Source organism: Odontesthes bonariensis, chromosome 7 (genome assembly GCF_027942865.1).
Source record: "Odontesthes bonariensis isolate fOdoBon6 chromosome 7, fOdoBon6.hap1, whole genome shotgun sequence".
Taxonomy (NCBI): domain Eukaryota; kingdom Metazoa; phylum Chordata; class Actinopteri; order Atheriniformes; family Atherinopsidae; genus Odontesthes; species Odontesthes bonariensis.
The window spans coordinates 30,046,019-30,052,486 of record NC_134512.1 but is presented as its reverse complement, the minus strand read 5'-3'; the positions used below and the strand labels follow the sequence as shown (position 1 = coordinate 30,052,486).

The 6,468-nt window shown below is 42.2% G+C and overlaps 2 non-coding genes across 2 annotated transcripts; both read left to right on the top strand.

Moving 5' to 3' along the window:
* The first annotated feature begins 5,579 nt into the window (after positions 1-5,579).
* On the top strand, positions 5,580-5,652 carry trnak-cuu (transfer RNA lysine (anticodon CUU)). The gene has a single exon. It is a non-coding gene; the product is annotated as a tRNA-Lys (tRNA).
* Positions 5,653-6,105: 453 nt separating this feature from the next.
* On the top strand, positions 6,106-6,216 carry trnal-caa (transfer RNA leucine (anticodon CAA)). Its single transcript has 2 exons — positions 6,106-6,143; positions 6,171-6,216. It is a non-coding gene; the product is annotated as a tRNA-Leu (tRNA).
* The last annotated feature ends 252 nt before the right edge of the window (positions 6,217-6,468 follow it).

The following is a 6,468-nucleotide window of genomic DNA, read 5'->3' as shown; positions in this document are numbered from 1 at the left end:
CTTCTGGCACCACACTTTCTGGTTTGCCTGGGCTGGTTCAGGTGGAGACCTAGCCTGGCTGACGCGTCCACATCTCAATGAGATGGTGGTCTGGGAACTAGGTGTGCATTTTCTCGTATTTGAGGCGTGGTTTACGAATGCCTAGAGACGTTTATTGGGCGCTACGAATGTCTATCAAATGACGTCAGGTTCTTCCCATGCTGCTTTGCACGCGATTAATAGCCAATTGTATCACTTATACCAGAAGACGACAGAAATTCGACAAGGAAGAAAAAAATGGAAAATAAAAGTAAACTCGCGCTCTAAGCTACTTAAATTGACAACAAAGTAGGCCTATATGCTATGTTCTACATGAATTTTTATGTTGTAGAGTTGTGAATTTATTTTAATAATGGAGAAATTGAGCAGCCTTGCTTTGTTGCCTACAGTAGTAGATCAACCCTCATCTTACTTTGAAGCTCCCAGCTCCCAGAAGTGACGTCAACGCAGCTTTAGCAGCAGAAAAGCTATCAGGCTTGTGTTGATGATAATAATAAACTCCTGGACTATGTACAAACTTCCAAATGCATCGTTTTGTGAGTACAGACCATATTTGTACTACTGTAGAAGTTTGGTGTCATGACATGTGATTTTAGTGTGGTAATTTTGGAGATACTGCCAGGGTCCGTTAGCGCTTGTACTAAGCTATTCGGGATAACTCAGTAACTCAGCTGATGTTCAGCCAATATCGGAAAAACTTCGGGTGGGCTACTTGGCTGGATGTCACGGTTCAAATGACCCTAGGGTGAATCTACTCCGAAACACTTTCTAAGGCTGGATCGAACGGTAACGTTGTGTCTGCTGTCATGTTGGATTAACACTCTACAAGCTTCGGTGTAGCGCATAGACGTCGTCATCGTCCCTTAATTTGTACTTGTTGGACAGCGGTGTATGGGAATCTGATGTACCATGGGTGATAAAATGATGAGAGTTTTGATGACCAAGGGGAGCGCATGACTCACAGCGGACTGGGAAACCCCCAATCTGTCTCCAATCTCCCTCTGAAAGGTTCCAGTGGCCAAAAATCCAAGGGGGCTGAGGACCTGGACGTGTGGTGGAATTGGGTTTGATCAGCATGTTTCTCTGGAGTTGTGGCTCTAGCAAGCTGCATATTTGCAGCAGTACAGTCCTTGGCAGTCTTAATCGCGATGTCAGCCATTCGTCTGTCTCCACATGGGTATCGACACGGTCTCTTCCAAGAACTTGACGCGCTAAGGCATCCAAAAGTGGCAAGTCAGTGGCTGGTTACACTTCCCATTGACCTTGTTATATACAGTCAACTTAACCTTCAATTAGTGCATAATTTAAGTCAAACAGAATAATGTCAGCATAATTATGGGGCATAATGTATATTTATTTATGATTGCTTCAAAGTAATTAAATATACAATCTATCAGTCAAGCAAACTTGATTTGAATAACAGCGGACTATTTTAAGAAACTCCTACGACAGGTCTGGATCACTCGTAAATTCTGTTCGTACCTGAAAGAAAACGTAAAATACGAAAAGATTGGTGAATGCGCAAATTCTCTTAAATCACTCGTACGGACGATTTAAGAACAAATCTGTGCGTATGAACGGTTCTTGCATGAGGCCCATTGAGATCAAAGCCAGATCAACATCCGCTCAACCTTGAGAGCATGTAGTGTTCTGGAAACTACTGGTGGAGGAGAAGTATCCCAATCTCAGAAGATGTGCTTTGAACCTGACAGCTCTTTTTGGATCAACTTATTTGTGCGAGTCTGCTTTCTTGCACATGAAAATCATCAAGTCCAAGTACAGATCAACAATGACTGATGACCACCTTGCAGTCTGCCTACGCCTTGCAACCAGATCCTACACTCCTGATTACGAGAAGCTAGCCTCCTTCTCCCAGTGCCAGGTCTCGCAATAGGGTAGGAAGTGATTTCCAACTGCTCTATGTGACTTTAATTGCCCAAATGATAAATTAGGTTTTTTAATTGAATTGATTTGGATTGAATTGAATTTTTTCCAACTCAGAGATCTGCCTGTTTTGTATCTGGTTGATTGTTCTGTTTGGTTCATATTAAAGTTAGTTTTGGTTAGTTACTTCAGGCTGGAAATGATATGTGTGGGTTTGCGATGTTGACACTGAACTGGTAGATCTCGGGAGGTTGGCTACTTGACAAGTAGATCTTGGGTCAAAAAAGGTGGGGCACCCCTGTTTAAATACAAGTCCGGGAGTCAAGTGGTTAACTATATTCTTTATTCTTTCATTACACTCCAAATATTTGTTTTCAGAATTCTTATAATACAAATAATTGTATTATTCGTGTTTCTAAATACATTTCAAATACAGTATTCTAGAAAGTCAAATCACCTTTTACCGCAGCTCATTTCTCCAGCAGAAGATGCCTTGTACAAAGAATGTCAAAAAGGTGAGACGGGGAATACAAACTGGACAGGTCACCAGTCTGAAAAGAGCTTAAGATAAAAATAAGTAAAATCTTCTTAGAATTATTCACAATTTCTGTAAATTCAAGGTCTTCAAGGCTTTCAAGGCTTTTTAAACACCACATACTTATCATAGAGAAAATTCATTTTTAGTCACTCCTTTTTACCAAAAGCTGGCCATTCTTTAATATCCTCGCTCCTTTGACAAAGTCATCAGTGTTGACAAATTTCCAAACCTTGAATTAAGGACTTTGATTGCCCAGAGCACAGACCACTTTTTATTTTTTTCACAAAAAGAAAGAAAGCTGGCTTTGATTGCTCCCTTTCACTTCAGCACATCAGGAGGTGTCCAGTGCGAACACAGAAGTGGGAAAGATTCATCTCTCTGACCCACCTGGGGCAGACTGTATTTGGGACTTGAAGAAATAAGTGTAACCTTTGGTAAAATGGTACAAAAACCAATAATGATTCTCTGTAGGGAGAATGAAATGTTAATTAGGGCTGTACTTTTTTACTTTGTTATGGAGCATAATCCAGTCACTGCTCTGGCACCTCTGGATAGAAATAAGCTGGAAAGAGGCAGTGAACCGTGAAGGGCACAGATATCACGAGTAAAGGTGGCCACTCACACAAATTTACAAACTCACTGATACATTTAAAGGAGCACTAGGTAGCATTTTCACCTAAAATTATAGCCTTCAGGAGTTTAACAAAGGTTAAACAAGTCAAAGGTAAGCGAATGAAGCCTGTCTCGCTCCCAACAGGGGTCTGTATGCTGAAAATCCCATATGTAACTTCGGCAGGAGCGACCCGCTTCTGAAGTGTCGTGATGCGCGAGAAGAGTCGTTTGTGTTTACGGCACTTAGCTAGGTACTGTATGCTAGCTGTAGTTGTAGCTATGTGTTCGCTTGCGTTGAAGAGCCGACACCAAGCGTTTCCTATTCTGCCTTTCACAGACTGAATATGAAACGTTCGATGTTGGCACTTCCCATCTTTGTGAAATTTCTCCAAGCGTGATCTTGTTCATCTACCATAGTGACCTGCGTTTTAGATCGTAAAGAGACAGGTGATGACGGTGCTCTAATTCCTCCTGAGTTCGAGACGTAGCCTAGCTTCAGCATCTGTCTAAGATGTAACTTTTGTAAGTGTCTGCTAATACAAATGAATCACTCCACGAATACACCATGATGAGGGAAGAATCCCATTCAAGATCAGCAACAGTTCATCCATACATCCATTATGTGCCGCTTGTCCGGGGATCGGGTCGCGGGGACAGCAGCCTGAGCAGAGACACCCAGACGAGCTGTCCCCGGCCACTTCCTCCAGCAACAGGATTATAGCATATTATCTTGAGTTCTCTCTTCAGAAAATCTCTGATTATAGTATCTTACGTGGGCAGTCTACACTTGTGAATCAGATGACCTAACTGCCCTGACTAAATAACACAACGGCAGCATTCGCCACGATGGTTAGTTAGTGGGTGTGTACAGGTGGGCATTTTTACGACAGTGTAGAATTTCAGTTTGACCAATAGAGATCGCTATACTGCCGCTAAACTACCTTGTATCCCTTTAAATGCAAACAGACAAAATTAGAATATCAGCCAATAAGTCAAATATTTTTTTCCTATTTAAATTTTTGCACAGGCTAAATAATATTACACCGGAAAAGACTCACACAGCAGTAAAAGGGCTGAACATTCTCCATTCTAACATGCATAGCAACGCAGACAGAAAACATTCTACATCGTGGCAGTGATGGAACGCAGTTCTTTTTTCTTTACGCTTTTTTTTCCACTCAAGCCAAATGCGGAATTATAGTTTCCTGCCAATAATGTACGATGTACATAGTTGTAAAATTTTACTGGTTACTATCCATTCAGTTCCTGCAAAATACCAAAGAAGAAGTTACAAGACAAAGCTGTCCTCACTGTATTATGAGTGGGATTTTCTAAAGTTACTGTTGTGAGTTTTCTGTTTTCTGTTACAATGTAGTACCACTTCAATGTGGGTGGTGTCATTATAGAAATGAGGTCTAAAAGTCACACAACTATTTAGGATAACGGGGCGAAGGTATACCTACTGCTTGGTCTATGGTTTTGAGTCAAGCAAATTAACTCGTTGATGATCACAAAATAAAGTGGATTTTGGATTTTCAAAAATGGCGGCGGTTATTGTGAAGGAGTGGCATTAATGACTCATCCAGTGAAATCACTCCCTGGCCAATAAGTGGCCTAGAGTCTGTAGCTGTCACATTTTCGCGAGAAGTGAAAAAATTTACATGCTACCAGGTGCTACTACCTCATGGGGAACCCTAACAGCTGAGTCAGATCCAGTCAAGTGGAGTAGACGTTGAAAAGGGAGGATTGTGTTCCGATGTCATTCTAAATCTCTGAAAGTAGACTTGTTCTGCTTTTTTCTGTCTTCTCTTTTTTTCAGATGGCATATTTTATAACATGTGAGTTGTCTGGCCAGCTCAGTCAGTAGGGCATGAGACTCTTAATCTCAGGGGGTTCGATCCCCAGTTTTAATAAACAAATGTTGATTTGTTGATTTGTTGATTCAGCACTTAAAGTCAAAGATCAGCTCTGTTACCACCATCACAGCGTTCTCAGTAGTGCCGCTTTGAATGGACACAAACCTCCTGAAAGGCACAATATGAATCAAAAACCATCAAACTTGCGCAACAGCATTAAGTTTACCTTTCTTTGGGCTCATGTCATTTCTGTATTCCCTTTTTGCTCAAGTATGATCATTCACTTTAAAACAAAAGAAGGAAAATCGGAATAACGACCCATGGCCTCTGGCCCTCTCTTGCTTTCATGACTCATCCAGTGACATCCCTCCCTGGCCAATCAGTGGCCTGCAGTCTGTAGACGTCACATTTTCGGCTCGACTCATCTCGACCCCGACCGAGTAGGTGCTAAAAATGTTCCACCTTGTGCCAGGTGGTATTACCTCATGGAACACCCTAACAGCTGAGTGGGATCCAGTCGAGTGGAGTGGGTAGAGGTTGAAAAGGGAGGAATGTGTTCCGATGTCATTCTAAATCTCTGAAAGTTGACTTTGGCTTGTTTTATCTCTTCTTTTTTTTTTTAAGAAGGCAAGATAAAGAGCATGTCACTAGCCCGGCTAGCTCAGTCGGTAGAGCATGAGACTCTTAATCTCAGGGTCGTGGGTTCGAGCCCCACGTTGGGTGTAGCAGTTTTAATAATCAACAAATGTTTGATCCAGCACTGAAAGTCAAAGTTCAGCTCTGTTACCACCATCACAGCGTCTTCAGTGGTGCCTCTTTCAATGATCACAAACCTCCTGAAATGCACAATATGAGTAAAAAACATTCAAACTTGCGTAAGAGCATTACATTTACCTTTCTTCGGGCTCATGTCATTTCTGTATTCCCTTTTTGCTCAAGTATGATCATTCACTTTAAAACAAAAGAAGGAAAATCTGAATAACGACCCATGGGCCCGTTGCTTTCATTACTCATCCAGTGACATCCCTCCCTGGCCAATCAGTGGCCTGCAGTCTGTAGACGTCACATTTTCGGCTCGACTCAACTCGAATCCCTGCCGTGTAGGTGCTAAGTGGAGTAGCGTTTTGCATTTTGGTTCACGTTTGTCATATTTTACACAGTCAGGGAAGTAATGGTGTCAGGATGGCCGAGCGGTCTAAGGCGCCAGTCTCAAGGCTTCATTCCTTCCTTAGCACAGGGACTTCTGGTCTCCAAGAGGAGGCGTGGGCTCAAATCCCACTCCTGACATTAATTTCATGCTTAAATCTTACTTGCATATTAGAAAGCCATGTCAGGCCATGGTGAAAAAAGGCATTTATCTCTGAAGACGGGCCTTCAGTTCCTCCCATTAACATACACAATTCTGATGTGCGATGAGGCAGTTCTCCTGCTACATTAAGCTCTTTTCCACTCGTACTTACTCACAACCACCTCAGTGTGGGTGGGGTCGTTACAGCAAGGAGGTCCAAAAGTCCTGTGATGTCAGTTTTATATGACACA